We start from the raw sequence: 14,334 nt of genomic DNA, 5'->3' as shown, positions 1-14,334 counted from the left end.
AATCAGGATACCCCAAGTTCAAGTTCTGCCTCAATATGTAGATTCCTAACGGTGACTCTGAGCAAGTAAGTCACGTTAACTCTCTCAGTCTCAGTTTCCTCATCTATAAAATGAGGACAGTCATAGAACCTACCTGCCAGAGTTGTTGCGATGATCAAATGAGAAAATGTTTGCAAAGCTTAAAAGCATTACATTAATACTATCACCTCCACCACCACCACTACCATCATCAGATCATAGATTTAGAACTTGGAAGGAATCTTCAAGGTCATCAAGTCCAAACCCCTCATTTTGTTTTTTCAGTCATTTTTAAGTCTTGTCTGACTCTATGTGACCCCATTTGAGGTTTTCTTGGCAAAGAATGGTTTACCATTTCCTTCTCCAGCTCATTTTACAGATGAGGAAACTGAGGCAAACAGGGTTTAGTGACTCACCCAGGTCACACAGCTAGTAAGTATCTGAGGCCAGATTTGAACTCAGGGAGATGAGTCTTCCTGACTCCAGACCCTGAGCTCTGTACCCTGCACCACCTACCTGACTTATTTTACACATGAGGAAATTGAGGAACAGAGTTTAAGTGTCTTGCCCAGTGTCACACATAAGTGACGGAAGCAGGACTTGAACTCAGGTCTTCCTGACTCCACATCCAGCACTCTATCCACTCTTAGAAAAATAAAATTGTTAGACTTCTTAAAGCATAGCCTAGATCTCATACATCCTTCAGGATAGTTTGAGATCAATATATACGTTGATCACCATTCCAACACTCTGACCTTATTATTTCTCTCTCTCTTTTTTTTTTTTTTTTAGTGAGGCAATTGGGGTTAAGTGACTTGCCCAGGGTCACACAGCTAGTAAGTGTTAAGTGTCTGAGGCCGGATTTGAACTCAGGTACTCCTGACTCCAGGGCTGGTGCTCTATCCACTGCGCCACCTAGCTTCCCCCTTATTATTTCTCAACTGCTAAAACTAGAGTAATTTCTAACCCCACCACTTTCCAACCATGTACAAGAATACCCCACTCCTCCTCATCACTGAAAAATGTTCCACCTCAAATACCCTGAAGTCTAGCATTCTACTTTCTGCCCATAGCCTCCTGTCCTTCCACCCTCTCATTCCTGACACACCCAGGACTTAATCTTCTATGGTCTTGCTATGATCTCTTGGCTTTTGATACCTGCCTATAATTCAAGCCCATCTCTGGCTTCAGTAACCTGGATTCTAGGCTCAGCTGATTTATCTATTTGCTAGTTAACATCCTAGAATGCCTCACTCCCTTAAACTTGTCACTGGAATAAGTCAACCCCACTAATCAATTTCTCTACTTTGGAGCTTCTGAACTTTGTTGGAGTAAATAATAAAAATGGTCTAATTTCATCCACTATAAATTTGATGCTGCCTAACCTTAGCTGAGCTTTCACTGCTTCTCAATAATCCTTTTATTCACCTCAACTCCGCACTTACAAACTCAACAGATGACCTCATTGCCTTTTTTTTTCTTGACATACTCAGAGCCACTGAAAAGTAAATGCCTTTACCTCCTATCCTCCATATCCCCAAATGTGTATGTGTGACCCATTGACTCTTCTTTTTCTCCTGGGTCAAAGAAACAAGGATCCCATCATTCCAAGGTTTCCCTTTTCACTTGTGCCTTTGATCCCATGACCTCTTCCCTCTTCCTTGGACCATGTTTTACTGTTTTACTTAGTTCTGTCTCATAGCATTTTCAGAGAGATTTATATTAAATTAATAAAGGTTGGGCTCAAAGCCATTGAATATTAGTGGTACCAAATCTGTTGAAATCATACAAATATTTCAGTTTCACAATGTTGACCAAGAGAATAAGATGATTTTTATCTACATCATTTTTGTTTGTTTGTTTTTTGTTTTTTGCAGGGCAATGAGGGTTAAGTGACTTGCCCAGGGTCACACAGCTAGTAAGTGTCAAGTGTCTGAGGCCGGATTTGAACTCAGGTCCTCCTGAATCCAGGGCCAGTACTTTACCACTGCACCATCTAGCTGCCCCCCATCATTTTTAAAGATTTATTTATGCTATATTCTAATTGCCTAGTAAATATGAGAACTAATATAACTTACATTTATACAGCATTAAATAGTTTACAGGGCACAACCTGAATTCAATGAGACAAAGTTTGCCATGGTGTCCTTAAGGACAAAGATGAAGAGATTTTTCTTTTCTTGTTTAGTCTAGACCTATCATTTCATGAATGTTGGGAACTTTCAGTGTGAGAGGCTTAGTGACTTCAACATAGTCAATCCATTAACAAACATGCATTTATTAAGCACCTATCATGTGTCAGGCACTGAGCTAGGCAACAGGAAGACAAATACAAAGGCAATCCCTGCCCTCAATAACCTGCATTAAATAGCTAGTATGTGTCAGAGCCAGGGCTTGAATCTGAATCTTCCTCACTCCATGGTTTAGCCCTCTATCTGCTACACCATGTATCTTTCTGTGAAGAGATAGGGGCTAGATATTTGCAAAGTTAGGGGGGACCTTCTAAATGACAGAACCCAAGGAATAGTGATTACTAAGTGATCAACAGCAGCCTGGAAGGAAGAATCAAGTGATGTTCCTTAAGTATCTCTCCTCCATGCTATTCAAATGAATATATAAGCATTTATTACTTACCTATTATGCTCACTTGAGAAGATTATATTCCACCAGAAAGACTTGGATAAAGACATAAAAGATCTATCATCCTAGAATTTTGTGTTTGATATGAACCTGGAGAGGGATACTTGGTTTATATGTTGAGTAACACAATCCAGGATCCTGTTCAGGATCCAAAAAAACCAAATATATGAAAGTGAAATATAATAGGAATAAATTTAAAGTCATATTCTTGAATTAATAAAGCACCTGTCCAACTACAGAATGGGAAAGATATGACTAGTGAGCAGTCCAAGAGAAGAGGATCCAGCACAAAACCCTTAGTAACACCATACTTAAAGAAGTGGGGAGATGGATGATCTTGCAAAAAACACTAAAGAGAAGTGGTCAGATGGGTGGAAAGAGAATGAGGAAAGAATAGCAACAGGGAAGCTAATGGAGGAGGTTATGGTAAGTAAAATCAAAAACTTCAGATAGGTGAAGAAGGATGAAGACTGGGGAAAGACCATCAGATTTAGCAGTTAAGAGAATAAACTTTCAGTCAAGTGAGGAGGTCTGAAGCCAGACTACAAGGGGTTGAGATGTGAATGGGAGTGGGGAGAAAGCAGAAGCAAGAAGTGTAGCTGATTCTTTCTAGGTTTTTGAGCAATTTAAGGAAGAAAGATATAAGATGAAGGGATGATGGCAAGGTCAAGTGAATGGTGTGTGTGTGTGTGTGTGTGTGTGTGTGTGTGAAGGGCATGTTCATGGACAATGGGGCTTGACTGAAATGTCTAAATTTAATGGGACAGTAATTCTGAAGTCATCAAAAATAGTTGATATTTCTACAGCCTTGAAGATTTAGAGAAGTTATCAAATACATTATCTCATTTGCTCCTTTCAACAGCCCAGTGAGATACGTCATACAAAAACTAACATAACTACAGATGAGGACAATGAAGGTTAGAGAGGATCACATCTTTGATCTAATCTAATCATCCATATAGGGGCAGCTAGGTGGCAGAGTAGATAGAGCACTGGCCTTGAAGTTGGGAGGACCTGAGTTCATATCTCACCTCAGATACTTACTAGCTAGCTTTCTGACCCTGGGCAGGTTACTTAACCCCAATTGCCTTAAACAACCCGGGGCCATCTCCAGTCGTCCTGATCTATATCTTGCCACTGGACCCAGATGACTCTGGAGGAGAGACTGAGGCTGGTGACTTTGCACAGCCCTGCCTCACCTCCAGGTGTCATGGTCCTCTTCAAGAACAAAGGACAAACAACAGTCATCCATACCATTAGTCCATGATCTCACAGATAAATGTCAGAGACAGGAAGTGAATGTTCTTTCCATTATTTCACAAGGTGAAGTTTTAGGGTATAACTTCTTACCAAATAGTACTAATAATTGACTCTGTTCTTCTATGGCATAAGAAAAGGACCTTTTACAAATCAGGAGATTTGTTTCATTATTTGGTCTGTCATTTACTATTCCGCCTTTCTTTCTCTTTCAAATATTTTAATGTAAGCCTGGCTTACAGCACAGTCCAAAATACCATTCTTTCCTCTTCTCTTTCTACCTTGGAGCTTCTCCTTCCCTCTCCTCTCCTTTCCTTTTCTTCTCATTTCCCTCTCTAGCCTCCCTTTTTTCCTTTTCTCTCCCCTCCCCTTTCACTCTTTCATCTCACACCCACTGTTTCTCTCTCTGCCACCTCCTCCACCTCTGACCCTTTGGCTCAGTTTGATTTCATCTTCTTTATTTTTCTCTATTCCCTTTTGGTCTACAATGTCATCCATTACCTCTAGCCCTGTCTCCACCTTAATAGATTGTTTTTCAATTTTCTTTTATGCTTCTGCCTTCCCCATTTGTCTTTTGTCCTTATTCTGCCCTGCTATTTGTATTCCTTATTCATCATTTGTCCCTGTTCACTGTCAATCGCCCTTCCCTTACCCAGTCCAGGCCTCTTCCTCCCATTTATCAGCCACTGCCAAGCTCTACAAAGCATGCTATGGAGATAGGGGAACTTCAAAAGAAATTGTATATGAAGGGAGATTATGCTATACAAAACTGTAGAATTATAGATATTGAAAGCCACCTTATAAAATTCATGATTGCTGCCTTCATAGTTCTTCCAGCTTTTTTTGTAAATTTCTCTAAGATTGTGTTTTCGAACTCTACTCATATACATTGGTATTCTATATTGGTCCCTTTTTTTATCTCAAGAAACTTAATGGGGAGAAACAAACCCAAATTACTATTTTATAATCTATTTACATTAATAATATAGATGTTCAGGGGCAGAAAATTAGTTTTCCTGAACACAATTATTATTTGGTCATGCTGCATATTTATTAATAAATAAAATCCAAAAGTATATTTATGAGACACAATATTGCATAAGGATTTCAGGATGCATTGTCATCTTGCAGAAGCCCATCATGAATTGCCTTCCATTAAATTTGTCGGCTTAGTGGTGCGTATTAATTTTCTTCACTTTATAGTGCAAACTAGAGAAATAAGAGTCATTAGACTCATAATAGAGTTTAAATGTTTCAGAGGAGTAAGATATGTCAGTAAGTTTCTATCAATAGGGTACATAAATGACACATAAATTATAATTATACTTATTTTCTAAGGAGTGTATTTAAGAAGAATTATTAATAATCATACTAGGGGCAGGTAGGCGGCTCAGTGGATAGAGCACTGGCTTTGGCATCAGAAACTCATCTTCATGAGTCAAATCCAGCCTCAGATACAACAAGTGGGACAATTCCTCAATTCATGGATCTGTAAATCCATTCAACCTGTCATTATTCTTATAAGATTATATATTCTTAGTATTAAAGCCAAGTGGAGATTTTTAACCATGTCTATATCCCAGAGATAGTTGTTGTTGTTTGTCCTTCATTCTCAAAGGGGACCATGCCATCAAGTGATGTCATGACTTGTGCTGAATTGAACTTAAGTGAAGGAGGGCTGTGCAGAGTCACTAACCTCACTCTCTCCTTCAGAGCCATCTGGGTCCAGTGGCAACATATATATCAGTACAACTGGAGATGACCCTGGATGTTTAAGGCAATTGGGGTTAAGTGACTTGCCCAAGGTCACACACCTAGTAAGTATCTGGGGTGATATTTGAACTCAAGTCCTCCCAACTCCAGGGCCAGTGCTGTATACACCACATCACCTAGCTGCCCCCCAGAGATAGCATGACATAGTGGAAAGAGTGTTAGACTTGGAGTCAGGAAGACTTGGGTTTGGGTCCTACCTCTGACCCTAAATGTGTGACTGTGAACAAGTCACTTAAACTCTCTGAGTTTCAGCATTCATACCTGTAAAATGGGAATACTATTATCTGTAGTATCCATCTCAGTGTAGGTGTTAGGATTAGATGACATAATGTATGCAAGACACTTTTGCAGGATTTAAAGTGAGTTACAAATGTCATCTATTTGGGGGTTTTTCTGCCTGTTTCCTCTTGAATTTTTTAAGCCAGACATGAGAAAGAGTCATTCCATTTTTAGCCCCCTGCCTTTTCAAGATGCCTGGCTTACAACATACGTTGAAGCAATATGACTAAAGTATTATGATTTATGTCCCTTCAATATGTCCTGCTGTATGTACTTTCAAAGAATCAACACCATCTATAGTGCTGGGTGTCAAAGTAAATGGGGGGGGGGCAGGTTTCCTTGTTGATATCTAATGAAATTTCATAGTATGTCTAGACTGTCCAGAAATGTGTAGATGATATTATAGAGGAAATGCTGAAATGTCAGCTATTCAAGCAAAACAGAGAGAAGAATAGCTTGAAAGAAATGTCTAGTGGCTTTCAGACTGTGAGGAAACCGCATGTTTACCAAAGTTGCGCTGACTTTCAATTAGTATTTACAGTCATTGTTTTTGGGCAGACAGTTGTCATTTCCTCCAAATTTAGAGGGAGGAGGAGGCATCCTTAGGAATTCTCAGGCTTGGTGTTCTCATGAATTATCTTGGCATTTTAGTAAGAAATTTTTGGCAAGAAATAAACCATATTTCCCCACTTTATTTCCAAGGCTTTCTTAACCACCTACTTATGTGCAAAATAGGAACAATTGAAATATGAAACAGGAGAAAAATGGATGGAACAAAGATACTTTTTGTCTTTAAAAGAAGGATTTTAGAGCTTTGAAAATTTGTATTGCTTCAATCAGGCAGACCTCCTCAAGAAGGGAATTCCATTGGAGGGAAACCAAATGTGCCAAATGTTGGTATTTCAAGTTTTTTAAAAAATTATTTGCATTACTCCATTGCTAGAGAAGAGATGTTGGCCCTACAAAGCTCAAGAGAGATCAGTCCCAAAATAGCAAATGTTATCTGATTACATCACATTCAGTAGTTAGGCAGACAAAGCACCCACCCTACCTATAACCAAATACAGCTTGAAGAAGGCAGATAAGTAGTTGGAAAAATTGAATTTGTTTGCAAACTTCAGTCCATACAATAGTGGTCAATGGAAGAAGGAAGCCCTTAGGGAGCTAGTGGTCTCACTATCTAGAGAATACCTATGAGAGAACTAGAGAAATTTATGAGGTATCCAAGAAATGGATATACTTTAAAATATGTAATAGAGCTATATTTTTTCTGTGATTTTTTTTAAAAAATGGTTTTTGTTTTTGTTTTTTAATTTTTTAAATTTATTTGTGTGTGTGTGTGATTTTTTTGTTGTGGTGGATACTCTTTTCACTAATACACAATTCAACCCCTCTAGACCTTAGATTATCTTCCTGTTTTGTCTGTGACTAAAAAAAAAAAAATCATTACTCTGAAGTCCACCTCCTAATGAACCTCTCTGAATTTAAGCTGGCCCTTAGAAGACAGATATTCAAATTCAGACCCAATACCATTCTAGTATTAGTATGCCTTACTGACATAGCCTGTGAGAACCCAGAGTTACTTTCATATCACAAAAAATCATGAGAGGAGGTCTTTAAGAATAGAGATGCCATCTCTCTGGTTGCTTTTCTGAGCTAGGTATCATGAGAAATAAGGTTCTAGGTACCATTATTATCTAGGAAAGAGGTAAATAATGGTTCTTAACCTGGTATCCTCAAAGGGACCATTGCTATATTGCACAGGAATCTATGACCTTGAATGGGAAACAATTTCATCTTTGTTTTCACTAACATAACTGAAATTGAACATTGCCTTCCATTATGAATGTAGGCAACAAGCATTATTTTGAGAAACGTTCCATCCAGATGGTCAAAGGGCTCCATGCCACCACCACCCCCAACCCCCACCCAATATGGTTGGGGAATCCCTGTTCTACAGAAAGGGAAGATATGATGTAAACTTCAGGAGGTCTCTTCCAATCTTATAATAATATGACCATGGCTATTTACTAGCTGGAGAAACCCAGTGATTACATGAGTTGCCTGGAGTCACACAGGTATAGTTGAAAGAAGAGAGCTGGAGAATGGGAGAGATGCTACAAAACAAGGGGTGAATAAATGTGGCTTCCGTTGTCTCCAGGAGCAAATACAAAATGCTCTGTTTGGCATTCAAAGCCCTTTGTAACCTTCCCATCTTTCCAGTTTTCTTATGACTTACTCCTTGATACATACTCCCTAACATGTATTAGATTCCTGTCCGTCCCACAAACCAGACATTCCACCTCTTGACTCAGGGCATTCTCTCTGACTATCCTTCCATGCCTGGAATGTTCTTCCTCCTCCACTTGGACTACTGACCTCCCGGGCTTCCTTTAAGTCTCACCTAACATCTCACATTTTACAGGAAGCCATCCTTGATCCCTCTTAATTTCCAATGCCTTCCCTCTGTTAATTACTGACAATTCTCGTTTTGTGTAACTTCACATTATACAAATTCAATTTTACATAAAGAATTATGAAAAAACACATTTAAAAACCCTACCTGTTAATTTTATTGTAAAATACTATGCTTTCTCTCTGCTCCTGGCCCCTGGCCCCTCAATTCCCACCTCCACACTAAAAATACAAAACCAAAAACCTCTTCAAGATTTGTGGAGAGACTGACACTGCTACCCCACTCTGCTCCAGATGAGGGGCTTGCCTTGAGAGGCAGACTCTGCTTAGCTTGAGAAGCAAACCCCCAAAATAGCTGGCCTTGGCCCCTGTGTTCCTCCTCCTGCTCTTACTTCTCCATCCCCAGCACTCACTTATCCTTTTTTTTTTTTTTTGGTGAAGCAGTTGGGGTTAAGTGACTTGCCCAGGGTCACACAGGTACTAAGTGTCAAGTGTCTGAGGCCAGATTTGAACTCAGGTCCTTCTGAATCCAGGGCTAGTGCTCTATCTACTGCGCAACCTAGCTGCCCCACTCACTTATCCTTAAACTATGCCCAGCCCCCCTCCCTCCATGGGTGGGTGGCTCCTTTTCTACCTTCTTTCTTCCCTCCATTTCCCAGGTCCAAGGGTGAATTCACATTACATAAAAATCACCTTAGTAGAAGTCTACTGAAAGGTCCACTTAATGTAAAACAAGAACTATCTGTATTCCCTACTTATCCTGTAGATATCTTGCTCTGCCTATATTTGTTTGCATCTGGTCTTTCCCTTTAGATTGTAACCTCCTTGAGGGCAGGAACTATCTTTTTGCCCCTTTTTGTATCTCCAGCATTTAGCACTATGTCTGATATATAGCAGGCACTTCATAAATGCTTATCAATTGATCTAAGTGTGAATCCCACCTACATAACTGCTCAGCCCCTTAGTGATCTTTCTTTTCTCTGAATTTCTTCTGCACTTAGTGCTTATATTATTTATTTGGCACTTAGCAGGATCAGCCTCATATTTTTAGATAGTTTCCCCCCCATAAACACCTTGTTTCTCCAACAAGATTATTGACTCATTGAGAGGAATATATCTTGTGTTTTCCCAGCAATGCCTAACATAGTGCCTTAAATATGCCAACAAATTTGTTGATCAATTGACAATAATTACAGAATGAATTTTGGTGAAACCATAAATATTTAGTCTACTAAAGGAATACAAAAACTCAGGAAGTAGTTCCAACCGCATGGCTTCTTCTAAAAATGCAGCTCTCCTTAGGAGTGGACACCATAGGTACAGATGGAAACACAACTGGAGGGTGTGTTGGTAATGCTGAATCACTTTATAACATAGTCAGCCAAGCTTTCTAGATACATATTTAGACAGCATTCTATTTATTTCAGAGGAAGCAGGTGACTGTCCCTTCTGGAAATGTTAACAAAAGACTGGGAGAGTTGGCACCCTCAGGAGTTAGATGCTGTTTCAGTTATGATAAAAAAAAAAAACCAGAAACAATTAAACAGAAATGTCTTGTGAGAATACAAATCAATACACTGGGGAAACTTTTTTGCTTCTTGGTTTCTCATGTACTTTCCATACAAGATGGGAAGAAGACTTTTTAAAAAATGAGCATTTCTCTTCCATGAATGAATAATGAAACTTGTAACCTTCAAACGTGTTTCATATTTAATAGAAAGTTTTTCTCTATTTTCTTCTCTCTCTCCAACACCACCAAATATTTCTATTGCCCTTGATTTGTAAGGAAGAGAAGGAGGAAGGAAGGAAAAGAAGATGAGGGAGTAGAGGGGGAGGAGGAGGAGGAAGAGGAGGCAGAAGAGTAGGAAGAGAAGGTGGTGGAAGAGGGGGCATTTAAACTGATTATCTGAAATAAAAGGAAACTGAGGACAAAGTTACAGAGCCATCTAGAATTTAATTTCCAAAGCTAGCATTTGCATACCAAATCAGGTCACCTGACTCCTCAGAGACCATAGACAAGGAGTGATTTACAGGGCTGATTTTTATAACCAAAGGGGCAAAAAAAGGAATAGAAAAGTGGCAGAAATTTGTTTTGAACATAATTCAATTGGACAAGGCAGGTCACCTGAATAGTCTCAGACTTTCTTAATTCTATGCCAGAAGTCCTTTCCTCCAGGCGGTACCTTTTATAACCAGAAAGTGTACTGGGAAAGGGGAACTTATTGTCAGTGGTTAGTGTAAACCCCCCCATCTTCCTTAGCAGAGTCCATTATTCAACTTACTCTCTAGCTAAAGAAAAAAAAAAGGGACTTACCCACTAAGACTGAAAAAAAAATAATTTGACCCCTGGCTAGATTTTCTCCAACTGCCAGAAAGGGGAAGTTAGTCTTTGGTCAATCTCCCTTTCTGCTGGAAAAGGGAGCTTAGCCTTTTGAAAAACCTGTTCGTCATGGGGGACAGGTGGTAGTTCTTAATGGTCTTTTATTTGGCACTAGAGAAACTGACCACATGGGAAGTCAAAGATTTCACCCCTTGGAGAGGAGGGCTTAGAAACATTCTCCTCCTCCCAGAACAGAAGGAAGGCAAAAACTTTTATACAGGATAGATGGGGTGACCATCTGAAAATGGAAAGTTCCTTTTTGGGGTGAGGTGAGGAAACCCTGGGTGCTTGTCATATTGCTGAGAGTCAAGGGGCATTTTTTTTTTTGAAATGATGGTCCTGACTTTTGGGGTTATCTTTGTCTCCTAGCTCTGGTCAGGTGATTCCTCTATATGTATTGAAGAGATCTTGAAAGGCTTTCTGAAGATTTAGGTACCAAATGTGTGTTATTATTGTTGTTGCTGTTGTTGTTGTTATTATTATTATTATTTTGGTGAGGCAGTTGGGGTTAAGTGACTTGCCCAAGGTCACATAGCTAGTAAGTGTCAAGTGCCTGAGGTCACATTTGAACTCAGGTCCTCCTGAATCCAGGGTCAGTGCTCTATCCACTGCACCACCTAGCAGACTCTCAAATGTATGTTTTAATAAACAGAGCCTGAGGGGTGGGGTGTCAGTAGAATTGCTCAAAACCACACCATTTAATGTGATATGGTGCTAGTTTCACATCAATATTCTCTTTTAACTCAAATTCCTTGGTTTGGAGGCTTTCATAACTTTTCTCCTTATAGTTCTTTATCTAATAGAGTGAAACTTTCTTTACATGCTGTTTAAAGGGTCTTTTTAAAAAGCACCACTAAACTGAATGGTTTTCTTCCTTCCCTTCTTCCCCCACCTCCCCAGCTGAATAAGCTATTGACCAAACTACATTCTTTACACAAAGAATTCTGAATGTCTCAGAGGATGGGGGAGGGTCAAGGAGAAGAGGAACATTAACTAGATGATACTGATTTTCAGTTGTACCCTTTCTTTCCTCTATAACCTACTTCTTATTGGTTATCAAGTCATGTTTTGATCCTTAATTTACTTACCTCTTCTTCTCATTCCCCCCTCCAAGTTATCTGAACCAGGGTAACTTAGGACTTAACTTTCATTTTTAAATGACCTAGACTTTGAATTATGCTAACAGCTGTAAATGGGTGGAAACAATCTAGTTAGGTGAAGAAAACTTGGACAAATTGAATTTTTGAATCGTGGTAAGAAACAGAAAACCTGAGTTTGAAATCAGAGCTCCTGGACTTGAATCATGACTCTCACCAATTATCTTTGAGACTTTGGTTAAGTCGCTTTTCTTTGACTCACTGTTTTCATTTGCAAAATGACAGTTGGGCCTGTAGTAAATTAAGTTCCTTCTAGCTCTGAACCTGTCATTTTCTAGTTCTGGGCTTCTTAACCTATGGTCCATTATTTTTTTTAAATACATATATTTTGATAATTGTATCTCAACACAATTTTTGATAATTTTTGTTTGTTTTGCAGTCTCATGCATTTTATTTTATGCATTTAAAAATATTCTTCTGAAAAGGGACCTTAGGTTCCCCCAGACCACCAGATGGATCCACCACACCAAGAAGGTTAAGAATCCCTGCTCTAGGAAAATGTATGAATTGAGGTAGTGATGAAAATGACATCAGATGATGAGCTCAATTATTTTAGAAAAACATGGAAAGACTTGCATGGAATAATGAACGAAATGAGCAGAACCAAGAGAACATTGTATACAGTAACAGAAATATTGTTTTAAGAAAAATGTTGAGTGAATGTTATTGTGATATATTATATAATCCTATATTTTTCTAATTTTATCAATAATGTATATTTTATGTAATTATAGAAATAATATTTAATTCATAGAATTCTATAAATATAGAATTTTATTGAATTATATGTGATATATAATCCATAGTATTATAGATTATTATAAATACCCAAATTAACTATAAAGAAAATGTGAAGAAGCTATTTGCATCCAGAGAAAGAACTGATATATAGTTTTTATATAATAATTCTACACACACACATACACACATGCACACATATACACATATACACATATATATACACACACCTATTTGTGTCTAATAGTAAGGGTGGGAGGAGGGAAGAAAAAAAAGAAATTTACATGATAATTTTGTATATTTGAAAGGAATAGCAAGTTGTGCAGAACAGAGTTACAGTTTTGTGTTCAATCATCTTTTTTATTGTACTATGTTATGGAAATGCTTGTTTTGCTCCATATTTTTAAAAAAATTTAAAGAAAAAAGAAAATGACACCTGACATATGCTATTTCGAAATTCCTAAATTGAAATGAGTGAGTTGTCCTATTTCCCCTTATCTCATTTTCAATCCTGTTATCATTTTCAGAAAAATAATCATAATGTAGCTTCTTCTCAAAAAAATACCCAGATATTTCATACCTTTATGTAACCTCATATTCAGAAGCACTCAGACACTTCTGTGTTCTCCTAAAAGAAAAAAAAAAGAAATAAAGAATGTAGCCTGTGTTTAAAAATAAGCTATTGTATCTCAGAATGGAGATGGGAATGTTAATTAAGGGTGTTTGCATGAACAAGTCACACTTCATTGTCCTCCCTGTTCTGGTTGCCAATTGCTTTGCTGGTAAGGAGTCAAGAAAAACACTCTTGAGAGGCTACTGAAGTCTTGGGAGAGACGCATTTTATCAAGGAGGCTCGGAAGCCTGCTCCACTGGGTGCTGGCTGCCTGGTGAACTGGTTCTTTTCATCTCAGCAATGACATCTGGCCTCCCAGGGAGATACATACTGCTTAGGTCTGATAATGGATAATGGGGCTCTCGTGCCAAGATAGGTGATGACTGAACTTTTCAATGCCTTTTTATTTCCCCAATATTACATTATTATTCTTTTAAGTTTGTTATTATTCTGGGCATTTTCTGAGGGTCACAGACCCTCAGAAATATATATACCCTGTAGCTTTCTGGGTCTTTCAGTGAAATGGGTGATGTCATTTGAAAGAAGCCAGGTAGATGAGTCAGTATGCTTTACCTTTCCAGTGTTAGGTAGATTTTAAGCATTGTGCAAGTTGGAAATGCCAAGGGGATGAAGAAGTTTTATTTTAAGATATTTCTTCTGTGTTTTACAATATAGGCATTCAGCTAAATTCAGTATTCTGCAGTCAGCTAAGTTAAACTCTTCAATGGCTTTATAGCATTCAATTAAACCTGAAATAATTTAATTGTATTTTAAAGAGATTAAAATGTTCTGTATGGATATGTTTTGGGGGACAGAGGATGGGGAACCCAAGATTTCACTTGGTGAAGTTGGCTACAATAAATCATGGCTCGGATCTTTCAGCATGTTTCTAGATGTCATGATAGCCTTTCAATGTCTTCCTTCCCTCCCCCTTCCCCCATCCCCCAGTTCATTCTTGTGACTTTAAGATGATTCATCTTCTGTTCTGTTTATGCCTATAATTAGTAAAGTAGCAGTTCTTTAAAAATAAGTCTGTATAAGTTACATTGCAAATGGATGTGAAG

At 38.4% G+C, this 14,334-nt stretch overlaps 1 protein-coding gene across 2 annotated transcripts in view; it reads left to right on the top strand.

Annotated features, from left to right (window-relative positions):
- Nucleotides 1-14,334, top strand: part of PTPRR (protein tyrosine phosphatase receptor type R) — a 373,668-nt gene that overhangs the window by 303,039 nt on the left and 56,295 nt on the right. The gene's annotated exons all lie outside the window — the stretch shown is intronic.

The sequence above is a fragment of the Dromiciops gliroides genome, chromosome 5 (assembly GCF_019393635.1).
Source record: "Dromiciops gliroides isolate mDroGli1 chromosome 5, mDroGli1.pri, whole genome shotgun sequence".
Lineage (NCBI taxonomy): Eukaryota > Metazoa > Chordata > Mammalia > Microbiotheria > Microbiotheriidae > Dromiciops > Dromiciops gliroides.
The sequence above is the reverse complement of the archived record's forward strand: the minus strand, read 5'-3'. Positions and strand labels throughout refer to the sequence as shown.